The sequence below is a fragment of the Euleptes europaea genome, chromosome 21, assembly GCF_029931775.1.
Source record: "Euleptes europaea isolate rEulEur1 chromosome 21, rEulEur1.hap1, whole genome shotgun sequence".
Lineage (NCBI taxonomy): Eukaryota > Metazoa > Chordata > Lepidosauria > Squamata > Sphaerodactylidae > Euleptes > Euleptes europaea.
Window position 1 is genome coordinate 8,444,356 of NC_079332.1, and position 18,560 is coordinate 8,462,915.

General features: G+C 45.4%; 1 protein-coding gene across 14 annotated transcripts in view; it reads left to right on the forward strand.

The window, feature by feature from the left end:
• RBFOX1 (RNA binding fox-1 homolog 1) overlaps window positions 1–18,560 on the forward strand; it is a 1,240,357-nt gene that overhangs the window by 706,606 nt on the left and 515,191 nt on the right. The gene's annotated exons all lie outside the window — the stretch shown is intronic.

Sequence of the window (18,560 nt, forward strand, 5' to 3'; positions counted from 1 at the left end):
TTGATACCCTGTTGATGAACTTTAAGGCAATGAGATGAACTGATACACCCGATGTTGAAAAACATGAGTATGGAGACCAAAAATAGCACAAATACAGAGAATCATGGTTTCAGTTCTGTGCAGGGGAGAAGCAAGATCAAAATCGGCGTGCACTTTGTAATCTGCTTTGAGTCTCAGTGAGAAAGGCAGACTATCAATACGGTACATAAATAAGATCCAAATGTTTTTTTCCCCCAAGGCCAGAATCATCTTTACAGTACATAAAGTTCCTCCTTCTATCGATGAAAAAGTAATCGTAAAACTAATCCTGTGCATTCTTAGTAAAGAGATGTTGTCCCTGTTCACATCAACTCCCCAAGTTGGACAAAGGGGTGGAGCCTTCCGATGCTGACAAAACCATTTGTGACAATCCTGCTTATCCTTTTGTCTCGGCCCTAAATAAAACCACCGCTGCGGATGCTACTTGAAACGGCGGCCGCCGAAGGCCGACTTTGCTCCTAATCCACTACACAGCCTTGCGGAAAGTCACTTACGTGCCTTGATGCCTCTTGTGCAAAATCTGGATAAGGATATTTACCAATCTCAGGTGTGTTGTGATGATTAATCTGTACAGCATTTCGGAAAGACCACATAATTAAAATTCCAACCCTCCAGAGGGAAAGCTTGAAGGGACCGAGTCTTCCCTGCCCTCGGGCCAAGCCCAGATCTTGTACCATATGTTGTTAGCTCCTGTCCAAATGTTCCTTTCCGTTCCTAGAGTGATTAGTTACTTTTAATCATTCTGGCAGCCGTGCCTCTGAGCAGCTCCCTGCAGCTTCTCTTCCTCACTGTCCGCCGCTGCCTCGACTGCCGTCTTTGAGGCACCCGTCTTCAGAGCTAATAAATCACACATCGGTTCCCCAGTCAGGCCACAGAGGTGGTGGGGAGACCAACCTGCCAGGTGCCGGAGCTGACGGTTGGTATCTGTCTGGCTTTAATATCGGCCCCTTTGGAATTTGGTGACAGGTCTAGGCTGATGGTTTCCAAACTTCATTTATCTTCAAAGGAATCCCTTGGGCCTCTTTCCTGTGGATCCTCAGAACATGGGGAGTAGTTCTTGGGCCTCGGGGGGCCATGCTGTTATCCTACTCAAACGAGAGAGTTTGGCCGGGAACACTGCAGGAAGAAAATGGCAGCCAGGGCTGGCATCAGCGTTCTCTGAGGTGGGGCCGCTGCCAGGGGCCAGGATTTCTGGCCCGGCCCCCCAACCACATGGTGCCAGGAAATAACCTGCAGGTAGTATACAATGGTGGCACTGCCGAGACCCTGGAGAGCCGCTGCCGGTCTGAGTAGACAACACTGACTTTGATGGACCAAGGGTCTGATTCAGTATCAGGCAGCTTCCTGTGTTCGTGTGTTCATTGGGGAAATGAAATATGGTCAACAGGAAGGCTCACAAATAGGCAGGGGAAGGAAGGACACATGGGCAGGTGGTAGGGTTGCCAACCTACAGGTACTAGTAGAGATCTCCTGCTATTACAGCTGATCTCCAGCCGATAGAGATCAGTTCACCTGGAGAAAATGGCTGCTTTGGCAATTGGACTCTATGGCATTGAAGCCCCTCCTCTCCCCAAATCCTGCCCTCCTCAGGCTCCGCCCCCAAAACCTCCCTCTGGTGGCAAAGAGGGACCTGGCAACCCTAGCAGGTGGTGGTGAGAAGAAAGGCATTAGCGGGGGGTCCTGGTGGTGGTCAGAGTAGGAGAGGGGGGGTTCCTTGGGCACTCTCTGCCCAGGGCCTCCCAGAATCTGGAACTGGCCCTGTTGGCAACAATACTCAAAACCCCTCTCTTAAGAAAGCTGATTGGTCATTACTGGAGTTTTCACTGAGAAGCCTATATTAAACTTACAGTAAACTCTGAGGTTCTTTGGAAGAGAGTTTAAGAAGCACTGCCTTAGGCCACAGCCTTTGCTCAGAATACTCGGTACAGTTCTTGTCTCCCCGTGTTCCACGAGCATGTGGAACTGGGGGTGGGGAGTTACATGAAAGGGGATTTCAGATGATCGAGGGGTTAGCACACCTTCCTACCAGAAAAAGACCAAAGTATTTGGGTCTCCTTGGTTTAGGGAGGGGGGAAGAGACAGGAAGCTAAGGAAAGGACACAATAGAGGTTCATAAAATTATGAATGAGGTAGAATGAGTAGTTGGGTTGTAGAAGTTAGAATCATACAAGATTATCACTTTGATGAAGTTTCTGAACCACCAAAGGGAAGTGCTGTCTTCCTCCCCACAGTACATAAATAATGCTACGGAAAATAGAAAGCAGTAGAGGAAAACCCAACTTAAGGTGGATTGACTCAATAAAGGAAGCCAACAGTCCTCAGTTTGCAAGACCTGAGCAAGGCTGTTAAGGATAGGACATTTTGGAGGTCATTATTTCATAGAGTTGCCATCAGTTGGAAGCAACATCAGGGCACATAACAGACACACACAGTTCATAATGTATGGATGGATCTTGGTTGGACAAGATGTGATGGTGAACACTATTTTATTTGGCTCTAAAACTGATTGTGCAAAGGCAATGAAAGTTGATCAACAACCAATAAGTGTAAGAGAGCCCTACAAATCCTGTGGCACATGCGTGTGAATATGAGACCATGTCTCAGTAGTAGAGCACATTGTTTGCATTCAGAAGACCCAAGGTTTTGTTTTTGGCAACTCCGGTTACAGTTTCTCAGATAACTGATGCTGAATAGAAGTTTGGATACAAGAAGGTCCCTGCTCCAATTCCCCCAGTTAAATGGATTGTAAGGTAACAGGTGTGTTAAGAACATAAGAACATAAGAAAAGCCCTGCTGGATCAGACCAAGGCCCATCAAGTCCAGCACTGCTCACACAGTCGCCAACCAGGTGTGTTGGGGCAGACCGAGATGCATATATGGATGTAGATCCTGCATGGGGAAAAATACCTCAGAGGATCACCTACCGGTGTTTCTGTGTGCAACGTGACTCAGGTCGTGCTTTTTGACTGGAAATACAGATGCCTGGACCACTTGACAGTGCAATGCTCTGCAGAGTTACTCCGGGCTAAGCCCATTGAAACCCATAGGATTAAACTGTGATTCACTCAGAGGCACAACAGGTAGCCTCTTCTGAGGCTGGCAGCCTTTGCTGTACTTCTGTTTAAACACAGAACACTTGGGCCAAATGCAGAAGTGGTGCAGACTGAAGTGTCTCAGCAAACTGCAAACCGGTAAAGCTGTAACGACCGGAGACGTGGTAGGAAACCCTCTCTGCAGGTCTCATAAGCACCTTCAATTATTTGATTTAATGTATTCCTTCCTTGTGGCACACCATTTGGGAGTTCCTACCTTAGCAAAGCAGAGAACTCGGCTGGACATGTCCGCTCAGTCACAGACACCTGGGTCCCCACTGGGAGTTGATAGGGTTGCAGTGCCATACATTTCGGAGAGCTCTAAACTAATTGCCTCATCATTTAATTATTCCTACATTAACAGCCACTTATTATGACAGTTAAACACGGGTTTTATGGGCCTTCTTACTCATGCTAAAAAGTACAGTGTGAGACGGCCGGTGTTTGGCTGTTCATCACTGTTTATCCCTTGCATACTAATGGCCCCAATTAAGATTGTTTGCAGAAGTTGGCTGCAAAGGGGGCCAAAGCTTTGTGTTTGCGGAAGGCATCATACTAGCACGCGGGGGGTCATCTGCTGAAGCTGGAGGGTGAGAGATTCAAAACAGATAAAAGGAAGTACTTCTTCACACAACACATAGTTAAATTGTGGGACTCCCTGCCCCAGGATGTGGTGATGGCTGCCAGCTTGGAAGGCTTCAAGAGGGGAGTGGACATGTTCATGGAAGAGAGGGCTATCCATGGCCTACTAGTTAAAATGGATACTTGTCGTAAGGCATACCTATTATCTCCAGGATCAGAGGAGCATGCCAAATATATTAGGTGCTGTGGAACACAGGCAGGATGGTCTGCTGCAGTCATCTTGTTTGGGGGCTTCCTAGAGGCACCTGGTTGGCCACTGTGTCAACAGACTGCTGGACTTGAAGGGCCTTGGTCTGATCCAGCAGGGCCTTTCTTATGTTCTTGTGTTCATCTACGTGAGCTACTTATTTGTTTTTCTATTATTGTCCAGCTGGACCTCAATCTCTTCATTTCTCCCTTGAGGTCCAGGAAGGTCCGTTATTCTCGGTTTCTTAATAGGGTTGCTAACTCTGGGTTTGAAAATTCCTGAAGATTTGGGGTTAGAGCCTGGGGAGGGCGGAGTTTGGGGGAGGGACCTCAATGAGGATGTTTGACCAATAGAGCCCACCCTTCCTTAACTGCAGTTTTCTCCAGGGCTACTGATCTGTAATCTGGAGATCAGTAGAACTTCTTGGAGAACTCCAGGCCCCCCCAGAGGTTGGCAGCCCTATTTCTTAAAAGGAACTCTGGAACCCTACAGAATTGCACAGCCCCACCAACTTATCCCAACTCCTCTTTTTGGTTGAACTTCAGCTTTGTATAAATACAAGCCCATGAGCATTTATTATACCATTTTCTGTTGTTTTGTGACACATAGAATCCTAGAGTTGGAAGGGACCACCAGGGTCATCTAGTCCAACCCCTTGCACAATGCAGGAAACTCACAACTACCTCCCACACACACACCCAGTGCCCAGAAGATGTCCAAGATGCCCTCCCTCCCATGAACTGCTCAAGTTAATAGAATCAGCATTGCTGACAGATGGCCATCCAGCCTCTGCTTAAAAACCTCCAGGGAAGGAGAGCTCACCACCTCCTAAGGAAGCCTGTTCCACTGAGGAATCGCTCTGTTAGAAAATTCTTCCTAATGTTTCCTGTTACATTTATGTAGGATTGCCAGGTCCCTCTTTGCCACTGGTGGGAGGTTTTTGGGGCAGAGCCTGAGGATGGCAGGGTTTGGGGAGGGGAGGGAATTCAATAGCATAGAGTCCAGTTGCCAAAGCGGCCATTTTCTCCAGGGGAACTGATCTCTATCAGCTGGAGATCAGTTGCAATAGCAGGAGATCTCCAGCTAGTATGTGGAGGTCGGCAACCCTACATTTACACAATTTTAATTTTGTTGTTCCTGTTGTTGTGACAATTGCATATGCATGGTGTGCAACACAGTGGCAACATTTAGGGGAAAAAAACAACTCTTCTTCTTCCTTGTCTTCTTTCTTGCTTTTTGTACTACTTGTGCAAATCTGAAACAAAGCCCTGTGCACCAGTTGTAACATGATAACTGTACCCTTGCTGCAAACTTGCTGTAGAGTCCTTTTTAAAGATTAGATTTATTATTAATGCAGCATGAGCCAGTAAAAACACATGTGAAATTTACACACACACACAAAAAAACATTACAGCAGTTCAACCAAAAAACATTCCTAATTAAAATTTCCAAATAATTTATAATAGACTGAAATTGACCAAATTGTGATTTAATCTAATTGCAATTGCCCAACATTAGGGGTCAAACTTTATATGCTATTGTACACAATTTGACTACCTGTTTTGCCATCGGCATTCCCTTCCCAGAGGAGACTCTTAATTCTCCCTTCATCTGAGCTGACTGCGATTTGGCTGAGCAGGGGAATGATTAGCTTACAGCGAGCTTCCTCGTAGAAGGAGCACCTGAGCAAAGCATGCTCTATGCTATGGTCTCCCAATTCCCCTGACTTACATGGGCACACCCATTCTGTTATTTAAAAAAGGTAAAGGCCCCCTGTGCAAGCACCGGATCATTCCTGACCCATGGGGTGACGTCACATCCCGACGTTTACAAGGCAGACTTTGTTTACGGGGTGGTTTGCCAGTGCCTTCCCCAGTCATCCTCCCTTTACCCCCTTTAATTCTGTTATTGGAAGCTTCTTAAATTGCTTCAGAGTCTAGAAAAGTCTTAAATTTTTGATCCCCCCCCCCAAAAAAAATGAGGTGTTGCCATCTGCGTATACACACAATACTCTCCACTGTTGGAATTTCGAGATTAAATTCTCCAGCTTCCTTCTGGTTGTCATGTGAGGCAGGTTCTTACATCTCTCTTTTTAAAAAAATACATTGCTCAGATACAGGCAAGCTGATGCGATGGTCATTTCTTCCCTTCCCTCCGCAATGCTGAAGTTTCTCTGCTGTTCCCGTTCAAGGCCCATTGAAACAGCCCGGATAACCTACAAGAACCAAAGAAACAGCTTAGTTTTGTTCAGGGGCAGAACTCAGTGAGTTGCAGCAGAGGAAAGCGACACTTTTCCATGTATGGACGAGGAATAATAGCAGGCAGCTGAGGCACGGCCCGTCTGCTGCACCCTCAATGAATGTGGTGTACCTTTTTTGTCCTCCGCAGGCCTCACTTTCCTGAATGGATGTCCCCTGCAATATAACAAAGCTCCCCTTTCCAACCCCCTCCCCACACTTTTGATTTCTCAGAAACAGTTAAAATGAAAGCATGCATTATGATCACAATGGTGTTGTATATTTTCTCTGATCTGTAGGCAAAATCATACAGGAGTGGCAACTTCTGTTTTTAAAGCAACTATGTGAGGGCTTTTTAAAAATGCTGTCAGCTGTGCTTGAGGTTTCTATTATGAGTATGAATTATTCTGCAGGACTAAGAAAATGCTGTTGATTCCCCCTCCCATTCTTAGGGTCCCCCCCTTTTTTGCGGATTGTTAGGGCCCATTTCCATGTTACCACCTGTGGTTCTTGAAGAAAAGCGTTCAGTGAGCTTTATGGTGTAGTGGTTAAGAGCGGTGGATTCTAATCTGGAGAACCGGGTTTGTTTCCCCCCTCCTCCACATGAAACCAGCTGAGTGACCTTGGGCTAGACACAGTTGTCTCCGAACTCTCTCAGCCCCACCTACCTCACAAGGTGTCTGTTGTGGGGAGAGGAATAGTAGGAGATTGTACGCCGCTTTGAGCCTCCTTAAAGGTAGAGAAAGTCAGTTTGATTCTTCCTTAAGTGGTAGAGAAAGTCGGCATATAAAAACTGCCTCCTCCTCCTCCTCCTCTTCCTCTTCTTCTTCTTCTTCCCTTATATATTGGTGAGCTGGAAGGTTAATTAACACATTGTTTTAAAAGTCTGGGGAGAGGGACAGCTAAATGAAGGCATTCCAGAGACCCAAGAAAAAATCCCCCTCCCTACTATGAAAAGCGGTGGCATTCTAGTATTCTCCCTGCTGCTGCCTTGTCTTCCTGATTAAAATTTCATTTGGCCTTTCTGTCCATATTCAAAGGAAGCTATTTCCACCCACAGCTGTTCGGTGGACAGCACTAGCGCGTTACGTTTCAGGGGGTTTATTGAGTCTGTCAGTGTTTCGAGTACCCCAGAGTTTGAGAAGTGCAATTTCAGGCTTTTCTGTCTCGGTGGAGTCAGTGGGGTTAATGGGTGGCACTGGAAATAATCACTCGGCAACAAAGAGAAACACCAAACTTGCAAAAGTCTCCCTAACTTTGTGCGTTGAATTTTCGGCCAGTTCGCTTTGGTTCCCTTCAAAAGGGGTGTTGCTTGCACGTCCAATGGCTAATTTTCTGAAGGCCTTAGCAAGGGAACCATCTAGGAAGGAACATGCCAAGTGACATAATGGACCCAGAAGGTCGGACCAGAACCAACGGGTTGAAATTTAATCAGAAGAGTTTCCTTCTAGACATTTGTCAGCAATGCTGATTCTATGACCTTAGGCAGATGATGAGAGGGAAGGCACCTTGGCCATCTTCTGGGGATGGAGTAGGGGTCACTGGGAGTGTGTGTGGGAGGTAGTTGTGAATTTTCTGCATTTTGCATGGGGTTGGACTCGATGACCCTGGTGGTCCCTTCCAACTCTATGATTCTATGACCCTGCTCCCCACCATGAATAGTTTGGAAACCTAGGTAGCTTTTTCACCCACCTGACTTCAGGTCAAAGATAATACATCAACACATGGATTCACAGAGCAGATACCGGTATACCAAGGTATACTATTATGCACCTGCAATTCAGATTGAATAGACTCTATTGGCCATATAGTATTAGATTGTCTTGTATTTTCAGATTTAAGACCGCACTTAATTATCCAATTACTTGGAGCTGGCTTTGATTCCCCGAATGAGAAAATTTCTTGGTTAATAAGAGATGTAGAAAACCTAGTTATTGTACACTTGGCCAAATATTTGTTGGTGGTTATAGTGGAGTGTATTTAAAGAGCCGCCCGCCTGGTTTGTTTCACCTGATTGCATGCTCCTGTTCGTGACAGTAGTCGAAGGAACAGTGATTCGATTGGATTGGGTTGGATTTAGCCAGAGTTCAATTGTGGTACGTTCTTGCAGGCTTGCACGCAAGTCAACAAGGAAACGTTGGCTTCTGTGAAGCTATAAGCAAGGCTGTGCCATAGATATTTACCACATGTCTTGTGGAGTATGCTGTGGAGTGCTAGAGGTACAGGCAGTACCTCTGATCCATAAGTTATTTGAACTATGGAACATTAAGTTGTTACTGACAATGGGAAGAGAGCATGTGAACATAGTGAACTGAAAACAACCACATTACATTTTACTGCGACTGTAAATATAATCCAGTAGTTTCCTAATTTTTTTCCCGCAGTAAAAATATGGGCATAGTTTACAGGTCATAATGGAGAGAGGAAGAGAGACTCACTTTCTAAGTATCCAAATGAGTAATTTGGCAGCCGCTCTTCCAGTGTATCATTTGCACAATTAAAATGGAAATGAATCCTGTGCCCCATAAACTTACTAAACAGAATATATATTATTAACCAAACCCTTAATTGTAATCATTTTATGATTTCTTAGATTACTAAAGCATGAAATCTATTCTGAGTAATTTTAAATGTGGGGGCAAGGGAAGAACCCTTTTTATTTATTTTATTTTTTTACAAATGAATTTTCATAATTACTTGGCAGTAGTAAATTATTCAGATTATCATTTTTACTTATTAAATACAATTATATCCACATTCATTGCTATTTCGAGAATTGCAGAAATATTTAAATGACACTGATTCATTTAAATGCAACCTCCCCCCCCCCACACACACATGTTCGATAGAACTGCAGGATTTCACTGTTGATACTCTTGTCAGCATTGGTAGCTACTTTTGGAAAAAGCTGTGGGACATAATTTTTGTTAGTTAAAGTAATATATGTTTTGCCTCTGGTCCAATAGAGTGGCCAAAACTGGAAGGGGTGTGGGAAATGCCTTATCAGAACCTCCCATGTTGGGGTTTTAAACATTTCAAAACAGTCAGTTGGGGAGGGTTTTTTAGAAGAGGCAATGTCCAATCTGGGTCATTATCTTGATTTATTCCCCTACCCTGAGGTTCTACTATTTCCCTTCCCCCAAGAAAGAAAAATCAAGGCACTGTATGTTTTTCCTTTTAGAGCAGATAGTAACTGCAGAGTGGCAAATGGTACATGGTGGAGAATTTCCCCAGGATCACGGCCCTAGTACCATTCGGGGCTCACTTCCTGCGGCTTCTAGTTTGACCCTCTACGCAAATAGAAGAAGGCTTTGTTTTTTGTAGAAAATAGAGAAAGAAGCAGTTATCCATACAGAAGGAAGGGGGGAAAAAAGTACTTCTTCCTGATTGGCTCTTCCCATAAAATATCGTTTATGCATATTTCATCACTGTAGAAAAATATCCAGAGAGTGCTATTTTGAGCCATTTATCTATGGGAAAATTTGAGTCATTGATGTAGGCTGTGTGGGCGTAAAGTGCCGTCACGTCACAGCCAACTTGCAGCGACCCCATAGGGTTTTCAAGGCAAGTGGTTTGCCATTGCTTACCTCTGTGTGGTGGCCCTGGACTTCCTCGGCGGTCTCCCATCAAAATATTAACCCGAGCTGACCCAGCTTAGCTTCCGAGATCTGATGAGATTGGGCTAGCCCGGGGAATACCTGGTGCAACACAGGGAATACCTGGTGCATGCCGTGCCCAGCACAACCGGAAGAGCTTTCTCACTTTCACACCTCCACATGTAAAAGTGACTCTAGCCCATAAAGAACATCTCCATATAGTTTTGCCATCGATGCAGAGATCCTATAAACAATGCTTTCTCCCTCCCACCCTCCCACCATCTTTCTTGTTTATCCCACTGAAAATCAATCAGTTGTTGAGTGATAAAACATCTTCTGTTACGCAGCCCATGACTGGCAACTTTCGAAGCCGCTAAACTTAGAACAGTGATGAATGGTGTTTGCTAATGGATTAATTCCCAGATGTTGCCAGTTTATTATGACATCTTTTATGGAGTGATGCTGATCAAAGGTAATTGTCACTTGGTTTTATTTGTTCATTTTCTTACCATTCCCCCCCCCCCTTAATTCGTTACCACGGCCTTTGCTTTGCACACTTCTAAAACAGTGTGATGGAAATACTGATACTCCTCCTCCCTTTGGTATTAGTAGTGTCTTTGTCTATTTCGTCTCTAGTAATACATTCTTTGTAGGATAACCAGCACTGTACATTAAAGTTAGTTAAATTACTCACATCTTTAAAGTCTAAATCTTTCCCCCGAGTTGGTTACTAAATAGCTGCAAGAGGAACATTTGCCAGTTTATTACTGACCGGCTCTCTGCATGCTCCCCCACCTGTTTCAATCTCCCCGTTTGGTATTTTGCAACACACAATCCCTTTGATTTCCCAACCAACACTGAAGCATCCCATGCCTCATTACCTGGTTTCTTTGTTTGCTTCATTAATTTCCTTAAAACTAAAACAAATATCTAGCTGTCCGCCAGAGTCCTTCGGTCCGTCGAAGTAATCGTAAGTGTTACACCAACTTCTTTAGGAAAAGAAATTGATTGGCCCGCATGCTTAGCTCTGTATAATTTTCGAGTCCTGTTTTCCCGGCAGAAAAACAGCCTCGCAATATTTAAATAAATATCGTCTCCTTCGGGCCATAGACATAAAAATGAGCAAAATGGATTCTTAATATGAATTCTGATGGCTTTGTTTTCCCCCCACAAATCTCTGCGGGAAAACAGAAAGACAAGGAAGATTCTTCTGTTTTACTTTACCTAAATATATAATTCAGATATTGGGGGGGGGGGTTGTAAAAAAGGGGGTGGGCTATTCCAAAGAAGCGAAGAACTGGAGTACTGCAGAACTTTTTTGGGGGGGAGTTTAATGGGTAAGAGAGAAGAATGCGCAGCTCAACGTGAGTCATAATTCAGGTATTGTGTGGAAACCTGAAAGATCTTTGCCCTTATGAATCATGGATACGAGAAGCCGTGGAGACTCTCCGGGCAAATAAACTGCTAAATAAAATTTCATGAATGGTAATATTATCACAGTCTCCAGAAAATAAGGCTGACCTCTTGGGTTGCTTGCTAACTTAATTAGCCTGTTTGTATTTTGAGGCAGCGGAAGGGTTTATTGGTCCTTTCCCTCATTTTATTTGCCTGTAGGTCTCAGAGTTCCTGCTCATGATGAAGCTCCCGCTGCCGCTTTGTCCCAGTAATTTATTGCCAGAATTTCTTTGGAGGAAGACTGACATGTTTGGGAATTTGGGCAGGGACGGTTCGTGGCGCCAACATATTGGTTGTTGATTTCCCCCTCCCGACTCCTTCCCTGGACCATGAACCAGACTGGGAAGATTTGAAAGCAAAGGCTTCAGCCAATTAGCTGGCAGGAAATGTCTCACAGTGTGTCAATGGGAGGGGGTTCAAGGGTTGCCAGGTCTCCCTTGGCCACTGGCCAGGGATGGGGGGAGGGGTTGGGTTGCCAGATCCATGTTGGGGAACTCCTGGAAATTTGAGGATGGGGGCTGGAGAGGACAGGGAACTTAGTGGGGTGCAATGCCATAGAGTCTACCCTCCAAAGCATCCATTTTCTCCAGGGGATCTGATCTCTGTACTCTGGAGATTACCTGTAATTCCCGGGGGATCCTCAGGTCCCACTTGTAGGCTGGCATCCCTAGGGGGTACACTGACTATCCATTATGGCAGTGGTCTTTGACCTTTTCAGGTCCATGATCTATGATCCTAATAATGGCCATTTTCTCCAGGGGAACTGATCCCTATCACCTGGAGATCAGTTGTAGTAGCGGGAGATCTCCAGCCTCCACCTGGAGGTTGGCAACCTTGTACTCTGTGCCTAGTAGCCTTATAGCTGTCAGCCCCCTTCCTTTGCAGATGGAAAAGACTTTTGGCAGATGGTTGTGCACACAGCTTCTCCCTCACAGCAAAACATGGGCAGGATTGTTCTAAGAGAGCCAGCGTGGTGTAGTGGGTTAAGAGCGGTGGTTTGGAGCGGTGGACTCTGATCCGGAGAGCTGGGTTTGATTCCCCACTCCTCCACATGAGCGGCGGAGGCTAATCTGGTGAACTGGATTTGTTTCCCCACTCCTACACATGAGGCCAGCTGGGTGACCTTGGGCAAGTCACTCTCCCTCAGCCCCACCTACCTCACAGGGTGCCTGTTGCGGAGAGGGGGAGGGAAGGTGACCGTAAGCCGGTTTCATTCTTCCTTAAGTGGTAGACAAAGTCGGCATATAAAAACCAACTCTTTTTCTTCTTCTAAAAGTCAAAGAGAAGCTGTGCTCATCTTACATGTTTGTGGCTTCCTCCCTTGCGTTTGGGGAACGGCCTGCTCTAGGGAGTCACAGCACACAACCAGAGATTGTACTTGATGTAAAGCGCAGCCAGCCAGAAGTGTGCACATCGGAAACAGCCCGAGCCCGTTTGTGTCCACAGCCCCCATGCCGTAAGCAGTATTGACCCGCTAGCTCGATTTTGCTTGGAACAATCTTAAAAACGTTTAGCTTTTACAAGCTTTGCTGGCGCCGCTGCTCATGCTCACAAAACACAGCAAATGAGATCGAGGTGGGTGGGGAGGTATTCCAGGAAAGTGGGGGGGGGGGGAGAAAGCTTTCTCCTTCTCTGATGAGTTTTCTCCGGAGAATTAAGCTGGAGAAAGTAGCTGCATTATGTAGTAAAAAAAAAAAGAAACCCGGCAGAATTTTTAGAAGACGAGGGGAAAGGAGGGAAAGCGTTACGCCGCATAGTGAGACTGCTAAGCCATTTCCCACACACACAGTCATGAGTACAACCGAGATTACAAAACCGACATTTACCCCCCAGTTCACTACCATTCAGAGCTGTTCGGAGACTTCTAGATTTAATCCTTCCCTGTCCTGTCTTATCCAAGCATATTAGCTTTTTATTCTCCACTGTTAAACGTGTATCAGGTGTTGTCTTAGGCTAAAAAACAGCGTGCTCTCCAGGACAGCAGAGAGTATCAATTGTTCATGAGTTCCCATTCTTCTGCAAACTGGGACAGGCTGCAGGTTCAAATCCTGTACTTTTAGCACATTTCCCCCCCTCCAATCTTTCCTCCCAGACTTCAGCTCAACACTGTACATGCTTGGGTAATTAAATATGGACATGTCTGTCTGTCTGTCTGTCTGTCTGTCTGTCTGTCTGTCTATCTATCTATCTATCTATCTATCTATCTATCTATCTATCTATCTATCTATCTATCTTTTCATTCGGGATTACCATTTGGCATCTTGTCTTGGAGTGATTTAATGAAGATGACTCTCCCTCTCACACAAACACATACTTTTGGATCCCCCCTTTTTACTCCAGGACTGTTACCCCCCCCCCCCCAATTATAATCTATCATCCAACTTTGGGGTCAGCTACAGTTGGAAACAGATGGAACATTTCAAACATGAAAATAAAAGGGACCCCTCCCCTATCTCCTTTTGTGTGGGGGCTTGGTACCTACAGAGCCTTTAGGTTTGCAGCCTCTCCTTCTGCTAGCAAACCAGTGTGGTTTCATAGCATCATCGGTTCCTAGGAAAGATGTTTTCTGCAGCGTTAACCTCTTTCTGTCTAGCGCTCTGCGAGCTTAAGGTCTCCTGCCAGCTAATTTCATGCAAGGTGTGGAAATGATTAGGTCCAAAGCTTGTAATTGCCTCAATGTGGTGGTGTGATTAATTTGTGGGAAATCATGAAGCTTTCCTGTTCAGGTTTAAGCCCGTATGTTCTCATTAGGGCCTCCCGAGGGGAAAAAGAAAGATGCAGAGAGAGAAAGAGAAAGAGATTGGGATGCATACTTTCAGAATATCTCAGCCTTTTGTTGGCGTAATCGACAGCAAGGCAAAAAGACATTGCTGTAATGAAATTCCAGGGATGGCTGTGCTCGAAACTTGGCTCTAATCTTTGTGAAGGGGTGGGGGAGGGACAAAATCTCAAGAAGAGAGCAGAGTAGTGTCCTCGAGCAAAACGAACAAAAAAAGACCCTCGGAAGGTTTTGCGATTAACGTAATTCGTACCTCCTTTCATGGTGCAGGATTTACAATAAAAAAATGTTCTGATGAAGATTAGAAGCCGCGCCTGTAAATAATGCAGACAGCGGCATATACGCTCATGTTTTATACATTTGGACATAAAAATGCACACTCTCTCCTACCGTGAATATGCTTCTTGTGTGTGGCGTAGATCACAAACCTGTAGAGTTCCTTCTTTATTAACCACCTCACAGGGTAGAGGGGGTTGCTCTTTTAAGTTTCAGGGCAGTGGGTGAGTTGCTCCTTTGGGTGAGTTTCCCCCATGCTGCATTTGGCCTCCATGACAAGAGATGAGTGACTATTCCTCATTTAATATTTGTTTGCATTTTGGCAATGGTTTTCATTCCCCACTTAAACACTGCTGGTTCGGTAGGCTTTGTTGTTCATATATGTTATATTGTTTTTAATATACAGTTGATAATACATTGATCCATACAATGTACGGGGACGCAGAACTAGCTCTGGGTTTGAGGGGGTGGGGCAAGTTAATTTCCCCATAGGCCTAGGGAGCCAGCGTGGTATAGTGGTTAAGAGCGGTGGTTTGGAGCTGGAGTCTGATCTGGAGAACCGGGTTTGATTCCCCACTCCTCCACATGAGCGGCGAAGGCTAAACTGGATCTGTTACCCCACTCCTCCACATGAAGCCAGCTGGGTGACCTTGGGCTAGTCACAGCTCTCTTAGAGCTCTCTCAGCCCCACCTACCTCACTGTGTGTCTGTTGTGGGGAAGGGACAGTGACTGTAAGCTGGTTTGATTCTTCCTTAAGTGGTAGAGAAAGTCAGCATATAAAAACCAACTCTTCTTCTAGGGTTGCCAGGTCCTTCTTTGCCACCGGCAGGAGGTTTTTGGGGGTGGAGCCTGAGGAGGGCAGGGTTTGGGGAGGGGAGGGACTTCAATGCCCTAGAGTCCAATTGCGAAAGTGGCCATTTTCTCCAGGTGAACTGATCTCTATCGGTTGGAGATCAGTTGTAATATCAGGAGATCTCCAGCTAGTACCTGGAGGTTGGCAACCGTACATAGACCCATTGCGCTTTTATATATACAGATGAGCCAACACGGTGGTGGAATGGAACCTGTTGTTTGCAGCAGTATTCTCAATTGTGGACACAATTCGTACCCATTCTCATACTTTGGTGAATGCAGATAGGAGGGGCAAAGGACAGCATGCTCAGTTATGATGTGGGGGCAGAGCTCAAATGCCGGCTCCTACTTCCCTGTACACATTCTATCTGCACATGACTATCCTGTGTACACAGGATTTGCTTCTCTATTGCTGGGGTCCCCCGCATGGTGCCCTTGGGTGCCATGGTGCTAGCTGACAACTTTTCTAGTGCCCACAAAGCATTTTTATAAAAGCGGATGGGCCGTGGTGTGGCCAGCGTTGTGTAGTGGTTAAGAGCGGTGGTTTGGAGCGGCGGAGTCTGTCTGGTGAACCGGGTTTAATCCCCACTCCTCCACATGAGCAGCAGAGGTTAATCTGGTGAACTGGGTTGGTTTCCTCACTCCTCCACATGAAGTCAGCTGGGTGACCTTGGGCAAGTTACAGCTCTGTTAGAGCTCTCTCAGGTGATTGTAAGCCGGTTTGCGTCTTCCTGAAATGGTAGAGAACGTCGGCATATAAAAACCAACTCCTCCTCCAACTCCAACTCCTCCTCCTCCTCTTCTTCTCCTCCTCCTCCTCCTCAGCAGAACTTCTGATTGGCAATTGGAGATTGGTTTGGTTGTGCAGATACCCCCCAAAATATCATTGGTTTGGCAACATCTGCCACCACAGCATGAGGATCTTCACTGTGTGACTGAAGCATAAGCTGTATGGAAGCAAGAAAATGTTTTTTCAACAATATGTTCATTTTAAAAGGCCTCCTGTTAAGCAGAGTTTCTGTCTGAAACGTTGAAGCTTCACCCCCTGACATTTCGTGGTTGGCCTCACCTGTTGCTTTAGGCCTTTTGTGATCATGCCCACCACCCTCTGTCAGAATTCCAAGGTGCCAGCGGGCTCAAAAAGCTTGGTGACCCTTCCTCTATTGCATGTTTGATGGGTGCCTGATGGCGGAGAACCCTCAGCAACCCCTGGCTGGAGAAAATTGCCTGTGCAAAGAGTTTGCGCAATTGGCAGGGAAAGTGAGCTGGCGAAGGAGGTAATCGAGAGGGGATAAGCTCTCTTTCCCCTTAGAGGCTAGACCCGGGCAGAGCAATTCTGCCAATTGCATCTTTTACTCTGGCGTGGTGACCTGGCAACCTCGAAGAGGAAATAAAGGTCAAGAAAAGTGCCAGCGGAGGATAGATTTCATATATTGATTTGAATTAGTTGGCCGGCTCACTTCGTATCTTGTAACGGACCCGGTTCCAGTTAACATCGAAGGGGGAAACTTTAAAATTAGTTGGGGATAACTTCCAGATTGGTATGCACATCGAAACTGTTGAAGGACACGGTAATCCATAAAAGGTCCTCATTTAATGCTAGCGTCCATTGATTTTGGGTTTTACTTCAAATCCTAATAGCTTCACGTGTTTGAAACAAATCCAGCTTCGGCTTAAAGCAACCTGTTGAGTCAGCTGTTTAGTAGCGTTTGAGATTGGATTGCCGGTGATGTAGGAGGGACGTTTCTGGGAGATCCACACCCTCAAAAAGCCAGCTTCTATCTGTCGTGTGTGTTCTTATCTGGCCACCTATCTGTCGAGGATGTTGTTCACCCTCCTTCTCCTCCATATGTTCATTTTAAACTAGGGTTGCCAACTGCCAGGTAGTAGCAGGAGACCTCCTGCTAATTCAACTGGTCTCCAGCCGATAGAGATCAGATCACCTGGAGAAAAATGGCCACTTTGGCAATTGAACTCTATGGCATTGAAGCCCCTCCCCTCCCCAAACCCTGCCCTCCTCAGGCTCCGCCCCAAAAATCTCCCGCCAGTGGCGAAGAGGGACCTGACAACCCTATTTTAAACAGATATAGCACATGAATGGGGCTTATGTTATCTTCAGGTTATACGAATCTTCCTCTATCCTGGCAAAGTTGAGGTCAAGAAGGGTACAGAGGCAGTCGTGGTGCCGAAAGAAAGAGAGAAAATGGACCCGTCTTCAAATTTCCTATCTTTATAGCTATTTGAAGTTCAGTTTTCTCCCAGTGAATATCTTAGTTCTGCAAAACGTTTCCGTATCTCCAAATTGCTTTGAAGGGTTGCAGTGGGAAGCGGTTCAGCGAATTGTGTGGAGAGAACAAATTGCTTCCAGATCTGCTTTCGTGTAACTTTTAAAACAACGAATTTGTCGTTGGTTAAGGCTATTATGAGTTTAGGTTCATCTGTAACAAGTATCATAATTCAGTATTTTTTTTAAAGAGAGGGAGGAGAGCCAGAGAGAGGAAAACACACTGTAAATATTGCAATAAGAGTAATTTCACAGCATAGTTTAATTATTTGGTTCAGTAATTATTTCAACACCAAAATCCTTCACAATCCAGTCCCTTTGACAACCTAAACAACTGTTTCATTAGTAGAAGCGGCTAATTTACAAGAGTTTTCAGAAATCTTAGGACTTCCTGACTCATATGAGATTTACAGGCACTAATAAAACCTACGGTGTAAGGCACATGAATTAACAGTTCATTAATACATTTAGTATTCTTATTTTCTCTTCTCGCAGGGTCATTTGTCTTCAGATACACGCCAACATAAGAACACAATGTCAGTGATATTCTGAAAGTATTGGGGGAGTGTCGGGCAGGGAGGAATTAACTCTTCGCTTTTTCAGCTGGTGGGGGGAAGGAGGTTTGGAGCTGATATGGGTAATAATGCCCACTGTAGGACATCCACATTTCCAATAGAGATCAAATATTAGAGAGAGCCAGTGTGGTGTAGTGGTTAAGAGCAGTGGTTTGCAGCAGTGGAGTCTGATTTGGAGAATTGGGTTTGATTCCCCACCCCTCCACATGAGTGGCAGACACTAATCTGGTGAACTGGATTTGTTTCCCCACTCCTACACATGAAACCACTCACAGGGTGTCTGTTGTGGGGAGGGGAAGGGAAGGCGATTGTAAGCTGGTTTGTGTCTTCCTTAAGTGGTAAAGAAAGTCGGCATATAAAACCCAACTCCTCCTCCTCCTCCTCTTCCTCTTCCTCTTCCTCTTCCTCTTCCTCTTCTTCTTCTTCTTCTTCTTCTTCTTCGTTCAACTACACAATGTACTGGATAATTAAGCCGTAGAAAAAGTATGTTGTCTTACTTAACCTTGGCTGCCTGGGTTGTATGCAGATCGAGTTTTCACCAGCAG